General features: G+C 45.3%; 1 protein-coding gene across 2 annotated transcripts in view; it reads right to left on the reverse strand.

The window, feature by feature from the left end:
- PDZD2 (PDZ domain containing 2) overlaps nt 1-20,748 on the reverse strand; it is a 364,850-nt gene extending 344,102 nt beyond the window's left edge. For both annotated transcript variants that reach the window (XM_027074932.2, XM_027074927.2), the window contains exon 1: nt 20,401-20,748. The gene's annotated coding sequence lies outside the window, so the exon portion shown is untranslated. The remainder of the gene's footprint in view (nt 1-20,400) is intronic.
- Between the last annotated feature and the right edge of the window lie 5,483 nt (nt 20,749-26,231).

Consider the following 26,231-nt stretch of genomic DNA (forward strand, 5'->3'; position numbering starts at 1 on the left):
GAGGCAGAATACACTGCAGCCCTAGAAAACTGTGGGGACACAACATGGAAAGAGAATGCAGCCCTAAGTCACCCCATGGAGAACTACCTGCTGACCATGAACTATTATTGCACTTGGCTGTTATGTGAGGGAGAAATAATTTTGTGTTATGTGAAGCCACTACAACTCGGGGGCTTAATTGTCACAGCAGCTAACATTACCCTAATACACAGACTAGGTAATGTTTACTTATTTAATTATAGGTTACCTTCTCTAGATGGTAGGAGTTCCCATAATATCGCCAGCACATAGCAAAAGGTGGATATTAAATAGACAACTGTTGAATGAAAATAATCCATTTGATTAGAAGGAGGGCCTTCCCAGAATCCCTCAAATCCCAGTAAACAAAAATCTTCCTGTTTTGCCATAAAGCCAGCACACGCACACACACACACACACACACACCTGCACACACGCAACCCGAGTTTCCACACCAAAGCCACATACAGTTCATGGCCAAAACCTGCCTGGCTGTTTGGAGATTCATATGACAGCAGAGACTATCCTAGGAACAACCCTTTCAAGATTCTGTTCCCCAGCATGGGTAACATACAGGGCCAAATACCGCAAAAGAAAATTGGACTAGGAAAGAAAAAGTCATCAAGAAAAATAGTCCAGATTTCTCATGATCTCACCCGTGAGTCAGATTTGCATTTGGGATAACAACGAACCAAGTAGACCAGAACAGTCTGTCTGCAAGATGTCGGATTGCCAATTTCAACAGCACAGAGAAGGCACACTTCTTAAATTGGCTTAAAAGGACAAATCTAGTGCACTTGTTTATTATTTTTTTCCCTTAAAAAATTTTCTAGGTGAAATAGCCTCCTGTTTAAAAATAACTCTCTTGGACATGAAACTATAGTTTGCTTTTAAACACTGATTGCCAAGTACCTGCATCTTGACATTTTGGGCAGTGGGGGAAAAGTCCTACAGAAGAGTCTTTGCTATGTGGACTTAGAAAGCTGCCCCACCTCAGGGCACCTGGGTGGCTCAGTAGGTTAAGCATCTGAATCTTGATTTCAGTTCAGGTCATGATATCATGGTTTGTGAGTTCAAGCCCCACATCGGGTTCTGTGCTGACAGTGTGGAGTCTGCTTGGGATCCTCTGTCTCCCTCTCTCTCCCCCTCCCCTGCTTACTCTCTCTCCCTCTCTCCCTCTCAAAATAAATACATAAACACTATTTTTAAAAATACACCATTACAAAAAAAAAGAAGAAAGAAGAAAGAAAGCTGCCCCACCTCTCTGGGCCTAGATTTGTTCATTTATAAAACATGAGATTAAAATAGATGATCTCTAACAGTCCACAGAAGAAGTAACTGTCAGTGGAAGTAAAACTGAATTTTTCATGTCTTGCAAGTCTTTTTCATATTCATGGAACTTACTCCTAACAGAAACAGGGTATTTTTTTATGGGTAGCTTAATTTAGAGGAATTTATTCGCTTAGGACAGAACGTGAGGTCCAAGGCACAGCAGACGTGAGTTGGTCTCCGGTAGTGAGAGGCAGGAACGGTATGATCCGTTCTCAAGTAATCAGCAATGTGTGCATTACTGAGCTATGACTGTGTATCAGGACATTTTCCTCTTAGAGATAAAAGAGACTTTAAGAATCATTAAACACAATTGCTTCGCTCTACGTGTGGAGAAAGCGGGACCTAAAGATGCTAGCTACCACGGCTAGATGGTGGCAGTATCTAGACCAGAACCGAGTGTCGGCTGCTGACCTGTCACTCTTCGCTGCTGCCACACTCCTTCCCAATCCTGCTCTGCACCTGCCGTACTGACAGCGTTTACATTTTTGCCTCTTGGAAAAAAGGGTATTCTATCTGTCCTAAGGATGGGGAATTATTGTTGGCTTTTAACTCCTTGAGACTTACCTAACCCTCAAGCCCGCAGACTAAGAATGCCGTCTGAGTATTCAAACAATGAATACTCATTGTTTGAATACGGTGAAAAGATGGATCAGGTGAAAGATGGAGAAGTAATCACATACCTTCAAGCATGTAAGAGGATAACTCAGGGTTCTGGGAATGGCCACTATCCAGGACGATAAATAACCATCACAGTTTATCTGCAAGTACAGTCTCTACAGCTTGGACTTCAGATCCTTGACTCAGTTACCCCCTCAAACTCCTTCCTCCCACCCAAGTGCTACCTTAGACTGACTGCCTCCCATTTTGATGTTTATCTGCTATTTTAATCAGACCTCTGGTTCCTTCCAGCACCATGTATTAGAGGCAACAATGAAAATGAGGTAGGTAATTGGCTTATATATTCTCTCTATACTTGAAGCCAATCCTACCCTGCCCCACCCCATCTCTGCAACAGAGGGTATCTCCTTTTCCTTCAAGTTTGTAAAAGAAAACCCAAGATTTCACCCATTAGCATCCATCACCTTTGATGCTGGGACCTGCATTTCATTAATTACTTAGAATGGCTATTTTAAGTAAATGGGAGACTTAACCCTTTCTTGTTCCCTTCCAAGCCTGTGGCAAATGGAAGTAGTGCCCCATGAAAAAAATTACATTTTATTAGAATTGCTTATTATAATAATAATAAACTATCCATAGAAATGGAGAGGAAGGGTAATATACCAGCAAATATGGGGACATGTTTAAGAAGAACTTAAGCTCCAAATGTATTTATTTAAAGTCTGATTCCAAGAATTGCTCCTTTCTCTTATCCTCAAAGGTCTACCTATACCAGTGAAGGTATACAGCTGACTATACTATTCTCTATCGAATTGAAGTCTGTTTCCAATGCTGAATAGAAGGCAGTGGTTTAACAAAAACAGCGAGACTTAGGGACACCAGGTCTGCTTTGGAGGCCTGGCCCTAATACTGATTGTTTTACTTCAGGAAAATTACTTGACCCTCCAATCTCCTGGCTTCTCATCCATAACATGGGGCTAATAATCTATTAGGAAGCATAAATGAGATGATGTGGACAAAATATATAGGAGGGGCTTATTAGTTGGTAAAGGCATTAGAATTCACCCAGCCAAATTTTGCAACATCAGCTCTCCAGCCTGTGCTTGATGTTCACAGTGAAGGGAAACTTACTACCTCTCAAGGCAGTCCTTGCCACGCTGAGACTACAATGGTTACAAAAACATTCCTAGCATGAAGCTGAATATCTTTCCCTTAATTTCAGTGCTTTGGTCCTTGTTTTGGCTTCTGCACCAAAAATGATGATAAGTCTTAGCAGTCCTGCATAAGAAAGCCATCGAAATACTTTATTTGGCCATCCAATGGATTGTAGTCGCAAACCTCCTGTGTACAAGTAACAGAAGCACAGAGAAATGAGGCATGGGTCCAGACTTCTTGTTTGGGAGGCTGGCTGAGGGGGGTGCCATTGGCCAAGATAGGGAACAGAAGAGGAAGAGCAGGTCTGTATGGGGAAGGAAGGTGACGAGTTCAGTTTGGAATGTATTGCTTTGGAGTGGCTATGGGTCGCCCAGATGGAGATGGTAGGTTGACAGTGGACGTGTGAGTCCAAAGCTCAGGAGGGGCATTGAGGCTAAAGGTACAGATTTTGGAGTGATCAGAACATAGGTGGTGGTCGAAGTTGAAAATGTGGCTGACACTGTCCAGTGGGGGGGGGGGGGGAAGGGTGGCGGCGAATGAGAACATCAAGGTTTAAGAGGCAAAGTATAAAATCTAATGAAAAAAGTAAAGGGGGATAAAAGTGGTAGCAAATGTATATTAAAGGGCTCTATAGAGAGGAAGCTCAGAGAGATTAAAACTAAGTGTTTGTTAAAGAAGCAGGAAGAAAACCAGGAGACAAGTAGTGTCAGAGGAGCTGGAGACAGTGTATCATAAAGGAGGAACTGGTCAGAGTGTCAGCTGAATTAAGTACTGAAGAGTTTCCATTGGATACAGATGCAGAGGCCCATTGGTGATCATGGCAAGGGAATTTCAGTGGAGCGCTGGGAATGGAAATCAGACTGCACAGTCCATTGAGGAATTAATGAGAGATTAAAGAAGTGAAAATAGCCGATACAGACCAAGTTTTCAGGTAATTTGGTTTTTAAGGACATGAGGGTGCAGGGGTCTTAATTAAAAAGGGGTGAGGTATGCACATGGTGGAGGGAAAACACTTACGGACAGGAGAGGTTTAAAACAGAGGGGAATGGGGATACTGATCAAGAATCATTGAGGACAGAAGAATAAACTGATCATTAAGGACACAAGAATAAACAGTCTCCTGAGCCCTGGGGATGGGGGAGGTGGGGGGAGTTCTCTCAGAGGCAGGAAGTGAAGAAACAACACAGACTAGATGTGGAAGTAGGTGGTTTGTGAGGGAGCAGAACTGAGGGAGCTGCTAGTGATTGGCTCTGTGAAGAAAACATTAAGCTCCTTAGCTTGGAGGGAGCAAATCCCGAGGTAGGAGTTGGAGGGAGCAGGGAGGAGTTAGACATTGGTGAGGGAATGATGGGGAAGGTGAGTGGGATCCTCTAAAGAGACTACCAGGCAGACAGGCTGATGACTTTTTAGAGACCATTATTCTGCAGGTGCCCCAACTCAATAGATGGGTAGGTTTTTTCATTCATATAAATGCTTGGCAGCCTGGAGACAGGGCAGAAAATGGAGGTGGCTGAACTTACTTGGAGTAGGTATTTTGAAGGGTGGGGAGAGCAAAAGGAAAGGAGATAAGGAAGTTTAGGGTATTGGCAAAGGAGTGGATAAAGCTGTGGTCCACAGGGGAAGAAGGAAATTTGCCTTTCCTGCAAATTTCTCCTACTAACTCCCCCATTTTGGGCCCTTGCTTTGGGATATGTTGCTTGGTACCATGTGTTGCCCGGAACAGCACACAATAATCCGGATGTGTGGGCCTAGTAGAGAGGGTCAACACTCTGTTTCTGGGTCTATTTAACAGTCGCACCCCAGTGCTGATGCAAACTGATGGTAGAGTCAAATGAACTGCCTAAATCATTTACACAGAGAGCTCTGTTAAAGCAGGTCCATCCTATAATAAATGCAGTTGGTTTTTTCAGGCATAAGTACAGGACCTTCACTTGAGCCCCTTGGCTGACTCTTGCAAGACTTGGCCTATCCTATAAGTCTAGATTCTGATACTGGTGTGAAATGAGGTCACAGTGCTTTCCAGATCTGGGTCATAAGCAAATGGGATAAACATGTCATCCATATCTTTATTCAAGTTGGCAAGAAAAATGTTGAACAGGAGAAGGATAAATCCAATGGCAGAACTGTGTCTGACTCTCATTACTAGAATTCTGTCTCTAAATGGACACCAATCCTTCAACCCCTTTGCACAGCATTTAGCCAGTCAGCTACACATCACCAAATCTGCTACTGTGCAGTCCACATTTCTCCATCTTGCCTACAAAGATCTCACAAGGGATCACCCAAACACCTTGCTGAAAAGTCCAGATACGCTATGTCAACAGCTTTCCCATGATGTACTGGTGTAGTAACCTTACCCCCACTGGATAAAAACACAATGTGCTTTTCTTTACCATGTCTTATACACCTACGACCAGATGGAAATTGGTTTATGACATTTTACGACTTTATAACATTTCCTGTCTCACCATGACATCACTTTTCCCCAAGCCTAGAGCTTCAAAAGGCCACAAAGGTGTTAAGAACTCAGTTTCTAAACCTTCCTCCTACTCCAGTATATCAGGTTACCTGATCTCCCAGGCGGTTGAAATGAAGAATGTTAGCTTAATAATGAGACTATAATAGAAAAGTAACTACTCCAAATGAGAGAGGGGGCCCTATATGGGGCCCCCCTTTGCTCTATCTTGGAGCTTCCTCCCAGCAACCTTACAAGGCAGTCTAAATTTATTTCCTTGAATCTCATTTTGAAAATAAAGCCAAATATGGTTGTTTCTGAGCTTTCTTGAATACATCATTTTCAAAGAGGGTACTGAAATCTTGGGATTTTAAATCTCACAAACTAAGTATTTAGTCACTTAAGAGAAAACCATATGATGAGAAACACTGAGCTCAGAGATGAACAATAACTCAGAGTGGAAAATGCCATGGTGTTTATAAAGGGTATAATCCCTAATTACACCAAGAGTGACACCTCTTTCCCTAGGCAACACTTCTTAGAAGCTGCCAATACATTAAACAGGAATAGTTTAGCAAATCCGTCAACATCTGTTTACCGCCTGCTGCTGGGGACAAAAAGAGGTGAAACGTATGGCCAAATGACCTCACAGAATTTGCAGTCTAGTTTCTAAGGGAGTAAGAAAAACAAAAACAAAAACAAAAAAAACACTTTCACCAAAAGGTTCACCAATCAAAACAGCATGTAATGGATGCCAAATGAAGTGCCAGGCAATAGGTGTGCCAGACCTTCTGGAAGAGGCTGCCAGCCAGGGGGCGGGGGAGACACTTTTTAAAGGGAATGAGACTTCACTTGGGTCTTAGGGAGTGAGCAGAATTTAAGCAATGGGTAGGTGGGCTTCTGGGTAGGAGGTGTGGAATAAACGTGTATAGTTAACGCAGACGAAAGAAGTTAAGTCGGATCCAAATCCCTCTCACTTCTCAAATATAAAGAGAAAAGCCTGATGCTCAGCTGGGAAATTAACAAACACTTGACTCTGCATATGGGGTCTGTGCCTTCCATCAGAGCTCAGCTCAGGTCATGCAGGGATCAATGTCCACTACATTAACTCTAATAAGATGCTCCTATGAAAACTTAATAAACTATTATACACAGCACAAATTTCACTAAAATCACCCACTGCAATTTCAGTTTTGAGGCTAATGGATTTTCTAAGAACACAAAACATACACCACAGAGGTAAAATCCCAAGAAGGAGAAAAACAAGGAGTGGTTTGCAACCTGGCTCCACATGAGAACCACCTGGTGGGGGGGGGGGGGGGCGGTGGAGGTGCGGGTCAGAAAACACCAATGTTTATGCTGTACCTACTACCCATTACATCACAATCCCTGGGGTATCAGCCTTTAAATTAAAAATACCAGTGATTCTACTTCATTCTCTCAACAAATTATTCTCTGAGTGCCTACCGTATGCCAGCATTGCTCTAAGTGTTAAGGATGCAAGCATGAATCAAATAGACCCCCCCTTCCAAAAAACTACCCTCATAGATTTTACATTATAATGAAGTAGAGCAGGCAGAAAAGCAAATTAAGTCAGTAAAATATATGATATGTTAAAAAACTGACAACGTGCTAAAGAGAAAATAAAGCTGAGAAGGGGAATATGAAGTCTCAGGCTGGAGTAGGGTGGCACCACGGAAGGTGACATTTAAATCAAGACTTGACAGAAGTGAGGGAGCAAGTCAGTGGGCTACAAGAAAGAGGAACACACTAGGCAGAGGAAACAGCGGGTGCAACGGCCCTGAGGCGGAAGCATGCCTGTGTGGCTGGAGCTGAGAGGGAAAGTAATAGAGATTAAGTCAAAAAGGGAAGGGTATATAATGAGTTTAGCTTTTACACTGAGTGTGACGAGAAGCTAGTGGGAAGGTCTGAACAGAGAAGTGACATGATCTGATTTAGGTTTACAATACTCATTCCGACTGCTCTGTTGAGAACTGACTATGGGGAAAAGGGGAGAGATAGCAATTGACCAATTCTCAAAATAGTCCAACAGAGATATGAGGACAATTTGGATGAGGGGAGAGGCAGTGTGCGATGGTCAGATTCTGGGCTTATTTTGCAAAACCAGCCAGAAACAAAGTATCTGGAAGGGGCAGGGGTGGGAATCTGGAATTTGATTTTAGATGTTAATGTTTGAGGGGTGCCTGGGTGGCTCAGTTGGTTAAACAGCTGACTTCAGCTCAGGTCATGATCTCACATTTCCTAGGTTTGAGCCCCACATCGGGCTCTCTGCAGTCAACATGGTGCCTGCTTCGGATCTTCTATTCCCCCTTCTCTCTGCCCCTCCCCTGCTCTCTCTCTCTCTCAAAAACAAGTAAATGTAAAAAGATGATAATATTCGAGGCCATAGACCACCGGGGGAGGTGACCAGAACCTTATAAAACAAGGACCCTTGCCTGGAGTCGCAGGCATTCACTTTCAAATGCCCCCTCTCTGTAAAGAGAGCTTTCCTACTATTCTTACTTTCTGATCTTATACTCTAATAAACTTTTGCCTGCTGCTCAAAAAAAAAAAAAAAGATGTTAATGTTCGAGATGACCATTAGACAATGGAGATTCAGGTAGATAATTATATACGCAAGCAGTACAAGATGAAGATATATTGGTGCAAATTCTTGGCTTATAGATGGCATTTAAAGCCAGGAGAATGACTGACATCAGATAACAATCACAGAAAGAAAAGATAAGATGTGCAAGTAATGAGTCCTGGGAACCTCCCGCATTAAAAGAAGAAGGAGAAGACAGGCAGCCAAGAAAACTGGGAAGGAATGCAAACTGGTGAGCAAGGAGGAATGCCTATAGACTATGGCGTCCAGAGAGTCAAGGCAAGTAGGCATTTCAAGAAGGGATTAACTGTGTGCATCAAATGTTTTGAAGGAGCAAGGAAAAGGTTGGGCATTGGTCTTTGGAGTTAGCAATGTGGACCTCATTAGCGACCCTGATAGCCTTGCAAGCCAGTTCCAAGTCTCCAACAGAAGTGGGGTTAATGAATCTCACCATGTTCTTAAAGCAATGCTTTCTCCATAGTTTCCCCCTTGTCCCAAAAGACAGTTAAATAATTTGACAGGATTGGTAATGCAAGGCAATCTGAATTTTATTTACTTTTATTCCCCACGCATTGAATATGAAATGTATATATCTTTTCTATGTGGCACATGATAAGTAAATATTAGTTGAATGGAAAAAGGAAAAAAAAAGTTTGCAGCAGTGAGGACAAAGTTAAGCTCTAGGAGAGAACTGAGCATAACCAGTAATATGACCTCCTACAAATGTTTGAGCACTCATGTTTGTCAGTGATTTTATGGGCAACTACCTACCTCCTATCTGCAGGACCACCATCGTTAGCAAAGTTTATATGCTATGTCAAGATGCAGATGGGGAACAGTAGTTGAAAGAGATTTACAAAAAATAAGTAAGTGTGGGGCACCTGGCTGGTTCAGTTGGAAGAGCCTACAACTCTTGATCTTGGGGTCCTGAGTCTGAGCCCCACAGTAGGAATTACTTAAGAATAAACAAATAAATGAACTTTAAAAAGGTTTTCAAATAAACAAACAAAAAAAAGTAACTAAATCCAACTCTCCTAGCATGCAGGTTCTAGCATGGATTTTACCAAAGGAAATACAGAAGTGCTTCTTGATCCAGCAAATGAGAACAGTGGTAGGTGGTGATATCCCACATCAGAATAGCACACAGCATTCAACCTGGACTTCACAATGACTACCCACCTACCTATTAGCAAGCACTGTGAGCAGTCTCTCTTTGGTTTATGATAAAAATAAAGGAGACTGCCAATGAGTGACATTTTACACACACAACCCTCCAGGCAAAGCTCTGGTTACCACAGCAAACTCCACTCATGACAGACAGCAGAGACAAAGTTCATGACATATCAAATAGCCAGAGTTCTGCCTTCCTGCAGGACAGCAGTTATATTTGCCAGATACACTAATCAGCCACCATAGCCCTTTCTACAAATAAAAGCCCAACCTACATTTGTGGGTCTTGGCTATTCTCACAATTACTATTTGCCTGAAATAGTAGCTTCTGTCTGATGTTTACTTATTGGGATGCTGATGTAATTCTCAAGATGGAACTTATTTTTAAAAGGAGGTCAAACTCCAGGGAGGGAAACAAATAGCCACCTTCTCACTCTCCCCACTCTGCAACATTGGAAGAAGTTCCTTTGAGCCCCATATCCGGCAAGACCCTGTCCTTTGGCCTCTGCCATGGCTGGCCCAGAGAAATGAATCAGTCTCTTGGCGAGACCCAATAGAGAGGGTCTTGCTTCCAGCCAATCTAAATATGGAACCTATGTTCTCACCCTAGCGTTCTATCAACTAGGAAGAGATGTGGAGGCAGAAAATACCAAACTAGGGGAATGTTGGTGTGTAAGGAAAACCAGGAGGACAAATATCGCAGGGCTTCTTATGAATGCAAATTCCACCCTTGCATAAAGGACGCATAAAGGACATGGTCATCTCTGCCCTTCGTGTAAGGGTTCAAGGAAGAGGGTTTAAACCATTAAGTCTCCAGATAGATCAGAAAAAGTCTGAGCCTAAATGCCCAAATGGAGAAAAAATAAATAACTTCTTAGCTTCTCAAGTTTAAGCTCCAGGGCTAACTTTTCAGAGATATAGCACATTTGGAATCTAAGTAAGTAATATTTCTTCCCTGTGCTTTACCAATCTGTGTCCCGAGTTTATGAGCAGAAAAATGAATCAGAAAACTCAGAGCTCTGTAGGGACTTTAGGGATCCTGGGAAGTTCTTGTTTCTCCAAGGTTCTACATAGAGTAATGGTTAAGAGCATGGGCAGAGAGATCTGGATTCAAATTCTTGCTCGAAGTCTTTTAATACATGTGCTACCTCGGGCAAATAATTTAAACTTTTTGAGCCTACTTTTCATCATCTGTAAAATAAGGATAACTGGGAACAGTGCTAAATCTGTTCAACAGCTGTTTATTGAGCACCTACTGTATACTAGGCACTGTTGTTGGCACTAAAGATACAGTAAATGAGACAAGGTCCCTGCTTTGATGGCGCTTGCATTCTAACACGTGAGACAACCAATAAAAAGACAAATCAAAACTCTATTTCAAACAGAATAGGAGTAATGTGATAGAGTGCCTGTGGGGGTGGGGTGTGCATTTTAGATTATATGGTTAGGGAGGAGAAAGCCTATGAAGGTCTGGGGTCAGCAGCTTCCAGGTAGAAGTAAGACCCTTCTCTGGGGTCTTACCAGAGTAGGGATATGGCTTTGCATGTTCCAGAATGGAAAGGATGGCATGTCTGTACACAGAGAAAAAGGGTAATGAATTGTAGCAGAGATGGTCATCTAAGAGGCAGGTTGGGGCAATGGGCTTGGTTGTATAAAATGGCGATGAGAAATCCCCTGCTGTAAGCTGTGAAGTGACAGGACTTGGTTTGTGTTTTTAAAATCTGGGGGCACGTGGGTGGCTCAGTCAGTTATAAGCGACTAACTCATGATTTTGGCTTAGGTCATGATCTCAGGGTTGGTGGGTTCGAGCCCCACATAGGGCTCTATGCTCACAGTGCAGAGCATGCTTCGGATCCTCTCTCTCTCTCTCTCTCTCTCTCTCTCTCTCTCTCTCTCTCTTTCTGCCCCCCGCCCCCAGAAATACATAAATGTTAAAAAAAAATTTAATATAAATGAATGAATGAATAAAAGACCCCTCTAGCTTGTCTGAGGAGGACTAGGAGTCGAGAGTACTCTCAGGAGGCCCAGTGGAAGACTACTGTGGCAGCAGCTTCAACCAGGACAGCTGCGGTGCAGGTGGAGGGAGGGCCAACAGGACTTACAGGTTTAGTTGCTGGTGTGAGGAAAGAAGAATGAAGGTCTTGAGGTTTCTGGAATGAGTCCTTAGGTGGATGGTGGTGCTATTTACTGAGATAGGAGGAGGAGGAGAGAACTAGCTGAAAAAAATATCAAGGATCCTATTTTGATCAAGCTAGGTCTGAGATGCCTGTTACACACAGATGTGGAGATGTCAAGCTGGCAGTGGGGTGCATGAGTCTGGAACTCGGTGAAGAGGTCAAGGCTAGAGACATAAATTTGGAAGGCAACAGCACATAGGTGGTAGGTAAAGCCTTGAGATAGATAAGATCTCCCTAGGAGGGAGAATAGCTAGAGAAGAAGACCCAAAGTCAAGTCCTCGGGCAACATCATAAAACAATGAATATAGTTGTTATTATTTTCAGTACACTAGGAAGGAGAATGTTGGCCAATTATTGTTATATATACCATTTTCTCCATCCATCTACTCATGTATCGCACCATTCATTCATACCATAAACAATCACTGAGCACATTAATGAGAGGAAGTAGAGAAAAGAATGTAATGGTAGGTCAAGAATGTAAGCTCTGGAGCCAGATTGCTGTATTTAAATCCCAGCTCTACCTGTAACCTTGGAGAATTTGCTTAACCACATGCAACGCCATTTCTCCATCTGCAAAAGGGAATGTAGTGTGTTGAATCATGTCCCCTAAAAAGATATGTCCATGTCCTAGAAGTTGTGAATGTGACCTTCTTTGGCAAAAGAGTCTTCTGCAGATGTAATTAAACTGAGGATCTCAAGATGAGATCATCCTAGATTATCTGGGTGGCCCAAAGTGGCAAGTGTCCTTATTAGAGACACACAAAATAGAGACATGCAGACGTAAGAGAAGACATGGACACACAGAGAAGACAATGTGAAGATGGAGACACAGATCGGAATGATACAGCTAGGAGGAATGTCAACAGCTACCCAAAGCCGGAAGAGACAAGGAAGGATTCTCCCTCAGGGCATCCAGAGGGAGCATGGCCCTGACAATGCTTTAATTTCAGACTTCTGGCCTCCAGAACTATGAGAGAATATATTTCTATTGTTTTGAGCCACTGAGCTTGTGATAATTTGTTATAGTAGCCCTAGGAAATGAATAGGGGAGTAATAATAGTGTGTGCCTCACGGACTCATGAGGAGAATTAAGTGAGTTAACATGTGTAAAGCATCTAGAACAGTACCTGCCAAATAGGGAACAGCCAAACAATTTTAATTTTTATCCATGTACTGGACATTGTGCAGGATCCTGAAGAGTATGGGAAGAAAAGACAGATCATGTTGAGAAACCCTGAAAATAAAGATGATACCCAGAAGCTGAGCAGGTGAGGGACCAGAAGGGGTAAGGGTAGTCGGATGCCATAAATTGTTGAACACTGCCTCCCAGAATTCCCCAATTAAGAAATAAATAAGTCTTACATCTGCTCAGGTTTTTGAAGATGAGTAGTAGGTTCAGAGAGGGGTTAATGCAATCTTTTACCGTATCTTTCTCTGCTCACAGCATCTCATTGCCTGCTCTCTCATGAGAATCCATGCTGATGAGGACACTTGGAGCACATTTTCTGGGGACAGCTGTCTCTTCCTTTAGCCTAATGATATTGGGAATAAGGGTGACCAGGGCAGAGAGTGGGCAGTTGGAAAACCGTGGAGGAAAACGATGCTGATTTTGTATGCTGAGTGATTCTGTAATAATATTTGCATGGCTGCTTTAGCTTGGGAAGTTAATTTTCTTCACCAAGAGACCCATATAGCACAATCTAGTTTTACCCAAATCTCTATAAAATACACTGTGCCAAAAGGCGGGTGATGGAGAATTCAACCGAAACACAGCTGAAATCAGACATTTTATAAGTGTCCACTGGCCAACACACAGAAATGTAAAGAGTTTATTGACATCTTGCTTTATTAAATTTTGCTCTATTCTCATCCTCATGGGTGGAGAAAAACACATTCAAACCCTTGAAAAGAGTTAGTGATTATATTTGATCACCTGCACACAAATATAAGCATCAGGAGTGAGGAGCATTACTGGGTATTCAAACTTGTAGGCAGCAACCCAAGATACTATGACTAACCTGAAACACACTGGCCTCTCTCTGCTCCAGAAACAGTCTTGGGGAATATCGGAATTATAGTACCATCCCAGGACACGTACACAGGACAAGCAGGTTCATGTTAGATAGGCATCTGCAAAGTGCTGGCTTTTGGTGAAAGGGACAAAAAAGCCAGTGTTTATTCTGTCTTCCCCTTAGGTATCTCAAGATCTTGTTAGGAGGACTGTAGTCAGACAGGGCCCCAGAAAGCAAAGCTCCCAGCCACCTGCTCCCTTCCCACCTGCTTCTGCTGGATGCCCAGGGGACTCTCCATGAGGCAGCCCAGTCCCTCCACCCTCTACTGACTACACCATGATCCGAACTTACCCCCTCTCCCACTCTGCCCAGCACAACCTCTACTTCCTCAGCAAGCAGGTTTCAGTCAGGGGGTTGACTATGGATTTTCACAGCACTACATAGGACCCCTGTCCATGGTAGGAGTCCTATTCTGGATTGTATCAGTATGTCTTTATTTTTAGCAAAGCAGATGATCACTCTTCAGAGGCCAGAACAACAGAGTGTGTATGGACGATTTGGTGGCAATACCAGAATTAAAGTCTAGCGCATGCAAAGCCAAGTACTAGAACTGTTCAGATGTTGATACAAAGGACACCATGAGTGGCTCAGCTGAAACCCAATTCCACTCTTGCTAAAAACTTCAAAAGACACAGTCTGGGAATCATTCTATTAAGGGCCACATACACTGTGGAAGCCCCTTCTCAGGAGGCTGTTAAAACCCCACAGATCTTACCTGAAATGAGTTAAATTTACTTCAACCTGAAAGCAAAGGATTGGATCGCGGTCTTTCAAGAAGTTCCAAATCCATAGGAGCTTGTGATTTTTGATCCTAATATGTGGACAGCGAGGCATTTCAGGCTGCTTCCCCTATTTCCTTGCTATCACTTCATCAGAAGCTTGTGACAAGTATGTGCAAAACTAGTCCTCTTTGCTGTAAAATCAGTTCCCCAAACCCTGCTTCTCCAAAACCTTTTCATATATCCTAGAGTGTTTTTACAAGCCACAGAAACACTTTAAAACCTTAAAACAAATAATCCAAGCATAACTTAATTGGCCAGATATTCAATGCTATCTGCTTTCACTGGATTACTTCATAAAGAGTTAATTCTTAAGTTTCTGATTTCTGCAAGTTAAATAGCCTAGTCACCCTTCATTCAATGTATTCACACAGGTAATGCATGCATGAAAGAGCCAGGCGCTCTGAGAACAGGGGTTGTTTCCTGGCCCCATTGAGAATATGGGGTGGCAAGGACGCTCTATTGGCATCAGAGAGAGGCCAAAGCCGGGGCAGGCCTCTTCCCGGAGCTGGAGGGACTTGAAAGACAAATGTGTCTTCTCCGCACACTTAGTGCCTTAACAAGCCATCTCCAGGCTCAGCCTCCTTATCAGACCACAAAGGGCCTCTTCAACGATTGAGTTTTCAAACCGTAAATGCTCCCAGTGTTTTCTTGAACACATTTATAAACTGAATGCAGAGCTCTTTAGGTCACAGGCAATTCAAGCCTGAGTCCGATGACCTACCTGGCTTCCATTCCTGCCTCTGCCCAGAACTGCAGAACCCACGGGAAATTAATTCTTTCCCAATTCCATCTTTTTTCCATTTTTAGCATATGGATATTATAAAAGGATCTGTTGTTGTTTTTTTAATTTTTTAATGTTTATTTTTGAGAAAGAGATAGAGAAAGCACAAGCAGGGGTGGGATGGCAGAGAGAAGGGGAGACACAGAATCTGAAGCAGGCTCCAGGGTCTGAGCTGTCAGCACAGAGCCCGATGTGGGGCTCGAACTCACGAACCATGAGATTATGACCTGAGACTAAGTCAGAAGCTTAACCAACTGAGCCACCCACGTGCTCTAAAGGATCTGTTATTGTATATGCAACCTATGCTTAGGTCCCAAGAACACCACAATCTATATATGGACCATCGACATTAAAAAAAACAAACAACAAAAATCAACCAAGAATAATTTGAGAAAATATTCTTATGCTTTGATCTCCTTTAAAAAACATTGTACACATTTCCCCCAATATCATTTAATTTTTCACACACCTACTGAGGGTTTAGTAAATCAAATTAAATGCTCCTTTTCCTCTGCTTTTCACTAATAGAGGAGAATATTTATTGAATCTAAGCATAATCACGGATTCATTAATAAAACCAAGGGGGTACACAGACTTTCAATTCCTCTTTACTCTGCATCTTGCACTATTGCCACGGAAGATAACAGTTTCGCAGATCTAGCAACCAGAGATGTGATTCTAGCTCCAGTTGTACTCGAATGAGGCAAGTGCTCATTCAGGGCCTCAAGTCCCTCCCTCCAATGCAGAAATTAGCAAGTCTGAATGCATCCCCCTTCCAAAGCACAGAGGACAGGAAACTCCGTAGGATCTCTCTGCTTTGAGCCCTGGCAACCTGACCTTTGCAAAGGAGAGGGTTGGGAAATAACAGATCTATCCACTGAACAAGTCAACAGATAAAAAGGCAGACACCCTGAAAGATTCCTTAAAGAGGAGACAGGGAGGTGAGGTTGCTCCCAGCAGTCCAGAGCTTTTCATCCAAAGCTGAAAGCAAGCTTCGGCGGGGTCCACTAAAGAGTCCCACCTTGTACACTCACTGCGCTGTCACTGACTTTGACAAGAGGCTTATTGATTTCTCAGCACACTATCAGAAGGACCTACTTGGTAGCAGACACTGTCACTGAGGGGTGTGCATACATACCTCAGCATCTAATTCTTCCTGAGAACAACCCTGCGAAGTAGCTATTGCACCAGTGTTGCACATGAGGAGATGGGGGCTCCAGTGTTTCGAAAGACCTGGTCAGTGAGAAGCTTTCTGCACTGTTAGGATTCCAGCCACAGTCTCTGACTCCAATTCCAGAAATCCTCCTTTCCCTCTTGGCTGCCTCGGCTGGTGCCTGAGCACCAGGTTCACCTGCCGGCCATCCGCAGCACTTCCGCTTGCCCGAGCCCCAGCAGCTGGCACCTCTCCTGTTTTACCAAGACCACACTTCCCTGGGTGCACTGCAGGCTCCCTCTCCAGTGCGTCCATCACCCAACCTCTGCTTCCCTCCTACCTTCCCAGGAAGACAGAGGCCAGCTTTCTCCTTCCCCTGCACCTGCTCCTGTTCATCTCTGGCTTCTTCCCTCCCCAACATCTCTTCTCTTGTCTTCCTTGTCTCCTACTGCTTTGTTAAACACGACTGGGAGGGGGATTTGGGGGACACTCCTGAATAAACCTTCCCACAACACTACCACCTCCTCAAAATACTCTCCAGATTATTTTTACCTGGCACACTTCTGGATCCAGTGTCCATACCCCCAACTTCAAACATCTTGGCAATCCCTCTCTGCTTCGTCCCTTGAACCTGGCTCCCATGACCATCCTTTACAGACACTGTTCTCAGTCTTTGTCAATGGCCTTTTCTTACCATCCCCTGGGATGCTGGCCCTTCTCAGACATTCCTGCCTCTACCTGTCTCCCCACCTCCCTCAGGGGCTTGCCTGTCACATCCTACATGACACTATGGAGATACTCTTGAGGGCAGAAGAAAGAGGTTAAAAACTGTCCAGTCAACAAGTCTGTCTGTCCTGTTCAGAGATTCAGCCTGTCTTTGAATTTGGTCCTGCCTGACCTTTTGTGGGTTCGTCTTCCCTGAAATGCCTCCCCTTGTGGTTGGTGCAGGAAGAGGGACCCGAGGCCATGTTCCAACAGGGACACCCCCACCCCCACCCCACCACACACACATACACACCATAGTCTAAGTTACTGAGGCCCACATGATCTAGGCCAAGGGAGGATCTGCAGCTCTGTATATTGTCTTGTCCAGCCTACCAGGCCTGGAGATTCCAAGTCAGGATTGGGACAACACCGAATACAGCTGGTGGTGGGGAGGGGTGGCAGGGAAGGTCATGGGTGTTGCCTCTGTCTCTCTCCCGGAGGAAGCTGGTGGGTGGCTGGTGGAGGTCTTATCGGGACATGGATAAGATAAGGTCCTACAGGAACAGGCCCAGGGCAGTGTGCCAACAGGCTCTGTAGGGTGAGGTACAAAGGTAGGACTGCTCAACTTGGGAGGGAGAAACAGAGAATCACAGAGGAGGAGGCCCCTGAGCTGTATCTTGACGAGCAAGAAGTGGTTCATCAGGAAGACCAGGGAAGAAAGGATATTCCAGGACCCCATTCCTTCCACTGCCACCCCCAGAAAATCAGCATTGTAGAGGCAGAGAGTAAGACAGGTCAGGAGGGTCTATAGCTCGTGTTTGGTGGGGGGGAGACATAGCAGGAAAGAAGTCTAAGGAGGCACATAGAATTTGGAATTTATTCCATGGTCCTGGGAGCCACTGATAGGTTTTACAAGAAGAGGTGATCAATAGACCTCGGAGACTGATTAGAAGTGGGAAGAGGACAGGTGAATTCTGGAAGGATTTCTCCAGATTTCCAGTTAGCTGAATGTTAAAACTCTAAGCTCCCCATTTCAGTCACCTGTGTATTCACACTCTGAACCTGCAGGTGATCTTTGCTTCTTCTTCACTCTAAATGCAAGCAAGCCCATACTTCAAGGCCACATCTGACTAACGTTTCCTTTCTTCCCACAAGCTGCTGCCAGACCCCCATTACCCCCTGCGCCCATCTCATTACAATAACCTTCTCACTGGGCAATTCACCCCCCCAGCTCTCAGTCTTCTTTCTGCCAGAGATCAATCTCCCTACTGCACAGAGTGACAATCCCTTACTCAAAAATCCCAAATATTTCCCTATCAGCAGCAGAACAAAGCTCCTCCAAACCTCAGCCCAGCCTCTTCTTCCACCATCCCCCTCGGGCCACATCTGCCCTCAGGATCAACTTCTCAGCCCACCACTTCTCTACCTCTGTTCTCCTGTTCTCCACAGAGCCTTTCGGGTATCTTGGGTCTAAAGTGACTCCTTTCTCCTCTGGACTCCTGAACTGTTTTCTTTGGACCACTCTTCAGGTACTTTATTCATCAGATCATCTCTTCATGCAGTAAATACAGGGAGCCTGTCACATACCACACAGCGCACTGATTTGGATCCAAGCTGTCAGTATACTTCCTGTCACTTCTCCCGACAGACTGAAACTCTGACAGCAAGGAGGGAGCCTCCGCGCATCCCCAGGAACGTCTGAGGGCCTATGCACAGCAAACCACAGGTACTCCAAAAATAAAATGGTTGAAATGAATAGAGAAATTATCATAAGTTTCCTTAAATAGTAAACTGCCTTAAGTGCATGCAAAATCAATTTTAATGACAGAGATTTACAGTATAATTCAATATTTTTCCAAGACCATATTAACTATGTCAAGGGAGGTACATTTATAGACTTTACATGGTTTGGATTCTTCCTCTGCCAGCACCCCCCCCCCCCACATTTCCCTGTCTACCCCCGCCCCCATACACACTCACACCACTATGTGGTTATTAGTGAAGCAGCAGTTCTAAGCCCATTCTAATGCAAGAAGGAATTGATGAAGCTAGAGCAACCACCTACATGAAGGGGTGTGTTCTGAGACATTCTATTCTGTCCCAGCAAGCAACCCTCCCACACCACACCTGCCAACCTGTACCTATTTGACCCCCACCCACACACCACAGACCAGAAAAGCTGGCCCTGTAGAAACAGCAGACCCCTGGAGCCCAAGTCCAGAGCAGGCTGAATGTGAAAGACCCCACTGAGGAAGGACTAGCAGCACTGAAGGTGGGTGTTGGGGGTCTGTAAAAGCAGGTCCACAGTATCACTTTCTGTAGCTACTCGGGGACCACCTCCAGCAGCTGCATCATGCTTTGTCAAGGGAAACACATGCACCCAAAGCACCCTACCTCTGTGGGAGGCGGACGCCAGGCCGGCTGCAGGAGACAGGGTGCAGCCCCTTCCCCCAACAGTCCTGCACCTCCAGTCCTCCTGCAGGGCGGCAGGGCCTCGGCTATGGAATGCCCTCGTGCCTGCCATTCCAGTCTCTGAGACCAGCCCGTGCCAGACCGTGTGCTCTTCACACTCCAGTGTCTCTTATCAAGGTCTCTGCATTGATCAGGCCTCTGAGGACCGGCTTCTGGCAAACTCCAGCCGGGGACCCTGGACCCTCCCCCTACTCAATTTAGCGTTGCAGGAAGACAAGCAACCCAAAGACCTAAAACGTCAACGCAAACCTGAGAGGGAGAGACGGGTAAAGAGAGAGAGAGAGAGATGGAGGGAAAGGAACAAGGCCAGATTTCAGGAGGAACTCGACTTCACAGGGAAAGCAGGATTTCCCCATGTGTACGTTCCCCATCTCCCTGGGAGATGCCAATACTGCCCCAAAGATGTCCTTGCTTTTTGCGCGCCCCCTCCATTCCCTCCACCCGCGCGTCTCTTCCCCGGGCAGGGACCACGCAAGAGATGAGGGAGCGCGGGAGCACCGACCCCAAGGCAGCACCTGAGGCCGGAGCGCCTGAGTCCTCTCCGCCCCTGGAGGAGAGGACCAGGCGACGGCCCAGGTACGGAGACCCCGGGAGCGGGCTCCCGCGGGGGCTCCTGGCCCCGTCCTGAGTGTGCCCAGCGGCGCGGCTCGGGTTGTCCCGCGGTCGCGGGCCCTCTTCCCGCCGCGGCCGCGTCCTCCCCGCCCCCGGCCGGATACGAGGGGAGTTTGAGCCGCCCGACCCGGCTTCGGAGCCCTCCTCACCGCCTCGCCCGGCTTGGGGTCCCCGCACCGGGATTTGTCACTAAACTTTCCCGGGCTCGCTGGGTCTCCGGGGTGCCGAACCGCCCCTCCCCCGCGCGTCCGAAGCCCCGCGTCCCGGCCGCAGCCGGAACATCGCTTCACCTGCGCGCGGCTCCGCCGAGCCTCCCGCTGCTCCCGCGTCCGGACCCGGGCGCCGCCCGGCGGGTCCCCGCGCTGCTGCTGCCGCCGCCGCCGCCGCCGCCGCCGCCGCCGCTGCCGGTGCCGTCGCCGCCGCGCCTGCCCGGAGCCGCAGCGCCGCGGTCCGCCCTCAGCCGCGGGAGGCTCAACCCCGGGAGCCCGCGGCTCGCCGGGTCCCCGCAGCCGCCGCCCCACCGCGTCCCTCTGCCCGGGGCCGGCAGGCACCGGCGCTGGGAACCCGCTCCTCGCCCAGCTCTCCCAGCTGCGCGGCGCTGGGGATTCACGGAGCCTCCAGGATGGGCGGGGATTCCCTCCCTCTGGTAGATTCGAGGGGCGGGAACTCCCTTCCTGGAGTGACAGGGACGGGGGGCGGGGATTCCCCTGCAGGAATGACAGGGTGGGCGGGGATTTCCCCCCCAGAGCCAGGCACACCGCGTGCCGTGTCTCTCCCGGTGAACCCGAGTCCGGGTGCGCTGCCTTCAGAAACCCGGGGTTCCTGGAAGGAGAGGATCCGGGGAGATGGCAGCTCAGAATCTCCAGATGGCGGGGCTTGGGGCGCCATCTAGGTGGAAAAAGAGCTCGGGGACTTGAAGTCGCCTTTGCATAGCATCAAGAAAAATGTCAATTGCCTTATACAAGAATGGGGTGGGGAGGCCAAAGGAGATGGGGAAAGGACTAACCACCCGCACCAAGAAACCTTTGGCCTCTGGCTCTTCTGATAGCAAAGTTGATTTAACACCCGTATGGGAATTTCGAGAATTTCGGGGGGAACTTTTGGCACCTCAGAGCTGCTAAATCCCCTAGTTAAGCTCCTGAGAGAAATCCTCAGAGACAAAGTCCTATGGCCCTGGAGTGGAGGGTTTGGTCCCTGGGAGAACTAGCCAAGAGCCCCTGTTTGAGGGGACGGTGAGAGCCAATGCCAATCGCCCTTGGCCTTATTCCAGGTCAGTCAAGGGACAGAAGCCTCCGGCTGTTTGGATCCTTCATTCCCGTGGATTTTCAGGAAGGCCTTCAAATATTTTTGGTTCTTTTTTTGTCATCCTTGTCATTCTGCCTACCACAGGGAGAGGATGATAAGAACATAATAGGGAGACTGCACAGCTCTGCAAATTAAGCTCTCTTAAGAGGAAAAAGCTGGTCTTTTTCAAGTGCTAGCAGATAAGAGTTAAAAACATATGAAAAATTACAAAACCTGGGATAATGAATAGTTGAATAATGCTTTTGACATTTTCTGCAGAGCAGTAATTGGAAATCTTTGCTTTGGGGGGATGGGGATGGGGTGGGGCAGCGATCTTCGGCAGCTTTGCCCAGCAAGGCAACAAGCAGTGGTCTTTTGGAAAAGCAGACAGACATAAAGCACCTGCACAGACTGACTGTGCCTCAGAGGCCAGGGTAGTCCCAAGGCATCTTGAGATGGGATTTTCGGCAGGGGTTGGGTGGGGAAGAACTTGAATTCAGCTGTTTGTCAGCTTTTATCATTACTAGGCCACTGAGATGAAAGTCTGCATAAATCCAAGCTTCCTATAATATAAGCTGTGCAATCTGAAGTACCCAGAGGTCCTCTCTTCCTGTCTGTAAGTAGAGAAAATACCTACCACTCGGGATCATAAACATTGGCAGTAACACAACTACTCAGCATAGCTCTTAGGAGGTGCTCAAGGAAGTGGCAACTATTACCCAGAAAGGTATCATTGGGACACCACAGCAAGTCCTTCTAGAATCAAAGAGGACTGGTGGTTTCTGTTTGTTTCACAGTCCCAGTGCCATATTCTACCACTGTCTTCCAATCACATGAGCCATGAAAAGACAAAGCCTGTCTCCTCAGCATCTGTACCCAGCACCTACCTCCTTCGACACCCATTGAAAGTTTGCTGAATAAATGAATATGTAAATGAATTTATCACTCAAACCATAAGCACTGCTATTCCTTACCCAACCCATCCCCAACTCCTTCATTCCAGCCATGTACTCCTTTCTTAAAATGCTTTTTTTTTTTTAAGTTTATTTATTTTGAGAGAGAGAGAGAGAGCGTGCACGCAGGAGTGGGGTTGGGGCAGAGAAAGAGGGAGAGAGAATTCAAAGCAGCCTCCGCAATGTCAGCGCAGAGCCTCACGCAGAGCTTGAACTCAGGAACCATGACCTTGTGACCTGAGCAGAGATGAAGACGCTAAGCCGACTGAGCCACCCAGGCGTCCCCCTGGCCATGTACTCCTAACCTGCACGTGGTTTCCTCTGCCGGCAGGAGGTTCTCACATTCCTGTGTCTGCTGAAATCCCAAAGAGTTGTGTCACCTCTTCTGGGAAGGCTTCTCTGATCGCTGGCACCACCATCAGTTTTCTACTACTCCTCTATTAATTATTGCAACAGTAGCACTTCCTTCAAGTTGCTAGTATAACCCTTGTCAGGTTGTATTAAGTGGGAGGAATTGTAGTGTTCCCTCACACATTTCCAGTTTGTGAGTTCCTGGAGGAAGGAGAACCTAGATCTTGTTATTTGTGTGCTTCCAATCCAGCGTGGGATAGTGTGCAACCCCCAATAGCCGCTCAATAAATATTTGCTAGATTGAAATAAATTATTAAATATATAGATATATATGACATGTTATACGTGTTATATGCAGGCGTAAATATTATACATATAAATATTATTTATGCATGTGTAATATTTTATCATCTGTCTCCTTCAGACATGGCTCTGCTGACCAGCTTAAAATACTTCTAGTTTCAATCACTTTTCATCCAATATTTTCCAGAGAGTTTTGGGCAAGTTCCTGCTGCTAATAATAGCTCACCTCTCAAGGGGTCAATCAAATGCATGGAAATTTTCTTTTGCCCTTGCAGTCTTGCCAATTTGGAAAGCTCACAACTGAGGGCATTTATTTTCCAGTGTTTGAAGATCAAAATGTAAATTTTTCCTGCCCCCTTGTTAAATATTTAGTCACAGATTAGTACTTCTGTCCAAGTTGCCATTTTAATTTATTGTCAGAATGTACATGATTTGGAGGAGGTGGTTGGACTTAGAAAATCTAAGGCTTAGTTAAGGGCAAGAGAAGATTAAAATAATGAACCAAGAAAACAATGGGACATTATCTGTCAATGAGAGGTAAAAGAATACAGCGTACTTTAGGTGAGTCCAAGGAGATTCACATGGGCTGCAGAGGCATTTGGTTTACCTCTGAGCTTTCCCCCTCTGTGAAGAAGAATCTACCCCACCAGGCAGCTGTAACTGAATTGGAACTTTTCATCATCAAGTCAAATGAAATCTTGAAGACTGCTTCCATCTTTTCTTTTCAGCTGCTTGTCCAAGTGTGTTGGGAGGAGAAGGAGCCTTAGTCAACAACTGGATCAGTTCCCTTTCTCCTCCCAGCCGCTGTGGGTTCATTTTATCTCCAAAACAGATTCCAGCTTCCGGTTTACCCACCTAATTACCCTCCTTTTCTTCCCCTGGAAATTCCTGGCCACTACTTCTTCCATTCAGGAACTCTCATTGGAATGAGCCATCCCCTGGCCAAGGCAGGGTTTAAGAAGAACAAATAAGGAACAATGACACTAAAACTTCAATTCATTGGCTTCTAATTCAGAATGTGTTTAAAGATTACCAGGAGATTTGAAAATTCAGATACCCTGGCCTCAGCCCCTGAGATCATCGTATGCTGAGTCCTAGGGCAGCTTTGGATATTGTATTTTTAACCAGCACCCTGTGGTTGTGATGTGGGTGGCCCACAGAACATATTTGTAAAAATACTGAGATAGAGTGACTCGAAAAATGGGAGGCAGCCGGCGGCACCTGGGTGTCTCAGTGGGTTAAAGTGTCTGACTATGGCTCAGGTCACGATGTCACGGTTCAGTTGGTAAGATCAAGCCCTACATCAGACTCTGCACTGACAGCATGGAGGCTGCTTGCTCTTCTCTCTCTTTCCCTCTCTCTCCCTGACACTCCCCTCCTCAAAATAAATATAAATAAACTTTAAAAAAAATGGGAGGGAGGCTGAGTTAGATCACACTCTAGTATTTGGTATAGTGTTGATAGATTTTATTTTAAACCTTGATGAAAATTTTGTATTTATTCTGTCTCAGACCACATCTTTTATTAGCTAGTACACAAAATGGTCCTCCATTTGATGCATCCTGTTTTAAAATACTTGTTTAGGGGAAAGGTTTAAGTAATTTTCATCCTGTGTATATTGAAAGCGATGAGTTTCACTGTGTCCACAAGCATGACATTGGAACTTATGCAAATGTGTTTTGTTATTTTCAGTTTTGTACAATATTATGGCAAATGCAGAATTTATGATTTTTCTCCTAGGGGGCTCCCCCATGCAGAATATACTATCTCTCCTTCTATTTATTTAGGCAGCTAAATCATCCATTATTTTATCTTTGACTCAGCCTTCCATTTATACTATGTAAGCATGGTTGCCAGGGTAATTTTTTTTTAATAAAATTTTTGGCAGGAAAAAATGAATTATACACTAGCAAGTACAGACCAGATATTGCTTATTATTTTCACAATTTATATAGATGATTCAATAATTCTGTCCAGTGGTGAATTACCCTATATGCTCAGGGCACCTGTAAAACCAGGCTACTAAAGAAACAGAGAGAGAGAGAGAGAGAGAGAGAGGGGTTCAGCTTTAATTAACATAACCAGTACTGTGCAATCAGCATATCTAAAGAGAAGCTATTTTAGTTCCACATACACATCGGTTTTGTTTTCTAGTTGGCCGGTGTCTTTATTTTGAATTTGCACAAGAGCTAAGACATGGGGCTTTTCTTGGGTCTATCATACTGGTATAGTTGTAAAAGATATTTTCCTTCCAGAAGTTGGGAAGCTTGTGTCCTCCCCATTGGCTGTTCCAATTCAATCAGATCACCCGGCTTCTAAATTGGTAGACTATTTACGTAAGGTATTTCCTAACTCCTCCTTTTGTGCACAACACATTCTCATTCCTAACTCCTATCTCCCCTGCTGATTATTCTCCTTGTTCTGTTCTGCTCTACTTACTTATGAAAAGGCATCATTCTAAGTCAATCATATGCTATTTTTGCTCCTTCATCAGATACTTTGACTTCCAGATATCTTCATTTAATAATCTCCAAAAAAGAGCAATTATAAAAATAAACATATTACTAGTCTCTCTTCTGTTATGTAGTTGTTGTTTTCTTTTTTCTAATTTTATGTTCACTCCTTATTGTCTCTTTTGCCAATCTCAGCACCTGTCTTTACTGGAACAGCTAAAATGGACACGGAAATAAAAGTCCCGTAATGATACCCAGCCTACAAAAGCAACAGACCAGTGCTGTGTTCTGTGGCCAATCACAGTAACACAGCCCAGTGCGGGGTTACCTCAGGCAAGCTTCTTTCAGATGGGGACAATAAGACCTGCCTTTAAAGATGTCATTCGGGGGGCGGGGGGGGGGGACGCTTGGGTGGCTCAGTCGGTTAAGCGGCCAACTTCAGCTCAGGTCATGATCTCGTGGTTTGTGAGTTCAAGCCCCGCGTCGGGCTGTGTGCTGACAGCTCAGAGCTTGGAGCCTGTTTCAGATTCTGTGTCTCCCTCTCTCTGACCCTCCCCCATTCATGCTCTGTCTCTCTCTGTCTCAAAAATAAATGTTAAAAAAAAAATTAAAAAAAAAAAAGATCTCATTCGGGTCTTGAGTCCCCAGTGAAATCATAGATGCAAAACTACTTTGAAAAAATTTAAAGGTCTCTTCATGTGAGAGAAGGTGAGAGCAATAGCTCTTTGAATGACAATTTCAGTTTGTCACAGAAAATACATGACTAAGATGATTTAC

The sequence above is a fragment of the Acinonyx jubatus genome, chromosome A1 (assembly GCF_027475565.1).
Source record: "Acinonyx jubatus isolate Ajub_Pintada_27869175 chromosome A1, VMU_Ajub_asm_v1.0, whole genome shotgun sequence".
Classification (NCBI taxonomy): Eukaryota; Metazoa; Chordata; class Mammalia; order Carnivora; family Felidae; genus Acinonyx; species Acinonyx jubatus.